Source organism: Myotis davidii, unplaced genomic scaffold (genome assembly GCF_000327345.1).
Source record: "Myotis davidii unplaced genomic scaffold, ASM32734v1 scaffold72, whole genome shotgun sequence".
NCBI classification, from domain to species: Eukaryota; Metazoa; Chordata; class Mammalia; order Chiroptera; family Vespertilionidae; genus Myotis; species Myotis davidii.
In genome coordinates this window covers 4,841,979-4,843,824 of record NW_006284618.1, presented here as the reverse complement: position 1 = coordinate 4,843,824, position 1,846 = coordinate 4,841,979, and positions in this window count along the sequence as shown.

Sequence of the window (1,846 nt, the reverse complement as noted above, 5' to 3'; positions counted from 1 at the left end):
AAGGAGACGGACAAATGTCACGGCCGTGTGGGCTGGATTCCCTCGTGGGCTAACCCCGTTCAGCCCAGCCACGCGGGGTGTCAGCGACCCTGCCCTAGGGTCGCTGCCCATTGCCTTGCTCTGTGCGACACTAATGAAGTCTCAGTCTTATCTTCAAAACGGGACTCAACTTTTGCAGCCAGTGTGGCTCAGTGGTTGAGTGTTAACCTATAAACCAGGAGGTCACAGTTCAATTCCCAGTCAGGGCACATGCCCAGGTTGTGGGCTTGATGCCCAGTGTGGGATGTGCAGGAAGCAGCTGATCCATGATTCTCTCTTATCATTGATGCTTCTGGCTCTCTCTCCCTCTCCCTTTCTCTCTGAGATCAATAAAAATAAATTTAAAACATAAAAATAAAATTTAAAAAAATGGGACTCAACCAGCGTGCGCTGTGGGCTGTGCACTGTGGGCGAGACAACATCAGCGGCCGCCGAGGCACTTGACCGACCATCAGTCTAATAGCTTTTCTGCTTCCCATTTTTGGAGGACGGTGCTGCCCCAGTACGACCAGGGGCCTCTCGGTTGGGGAAGGACACTGTGCAAGCTCCTCAGTGCCACCCCTCCCCCTCCAGGAGCCGTGTGTCCCCGGGGCCCCTCCCCTCCCCCATTTCGGAATGTGCTCATTTCTCCTTTTTCAACGTCTCGCTCCATGGTGTGCAGCCATCTGCACCAGGGCCCGGCTGGCGCGAGAGGGTCCTCTGCCTGGTGGTTTTTCTCGACTTCTCCACTGAGAGAAGCTGCCGCTTGTGGTTTCACGCTGACATGTGTGAGCCCCAAGCCCATACCATGTGCGATCTATTTGTAGAGCCCGCGGTTCCGTGTATTCTCGCGTTGTTTGACAAAATAAACCGGGGGTGGGGAGGTAGAAGAGGGCAAAGGGAGGCTGCGTGGGGATGGAAGGAGACTGGGCGTGGGGTGGTGGACACACAACACTGTGTGCAGATGACGTGTTAGGGAACTGTACCCCTGAAACCTACATAATTTTATTCACCGATGTCACCCCACTACCTTCAATAAAAAAGAGAGAAAGTGGAAACAGCACAGCATGAGTTCGAGGTTTAATTGAGAAGTGCGGGTTGTGTTAGATGGCGATGTGCTCGATGGTGCTCGTTCCTCCATTTAGCCGGCCGTGGACAGGGTGCCCATCTGGTTCTCACCCAAGAACTGGGGTTTTCCTTGGGGTTTGCAGTTTGGCTTGACTCAAGCCTGCAGCCCTACTTCTGCACGTGACAGGCTTCTGCTTCTCACTGGTCTTCTGGCATGCTGACATGACTCAGCATTCTGTGCTGACGTGACTCAGCGTTGTGTCGTTTGGAAGGTCGTTTTTAGCATTTCTAGGGATCCGGAAATAGGAAGGGCTCCTTCCGCTCCTGCCTTGTCCCATGCTTGGTCCCCGGCAGACACCACAGCCACTCTCTCCAGCATCTTCCCGGATTCTTTCTGGGGGGTCGGTAGGGGTCGGCTCTACAATAAGTTATTCTTACAAAAAAGCAGTTCTCCCTCCTTCAGTGATCACCACCGTGCCCCTCACCTCCGGCCACTTGCTGTGTTACACTGGGCTCCATTGCACGCTGGGAAACCTGTGACTTCACGTAACCCCACAGATAGATGCCCGGTTGCTTTTTGTCGCTTCGTTGGAATTTTCTATGTAGGCCTTCATGCCATTTGAGAATTAGAGTAGTATTGTTTTTTTCTTTCCAATGTCTATGTCTTGTATTTATTTTTCCTGCCTTATTGCATCGACTAGGACTTCCAGTACAATGTTAAATATGAGTGGAGAAAGCGGACATCTTTGCTATTCCCAGT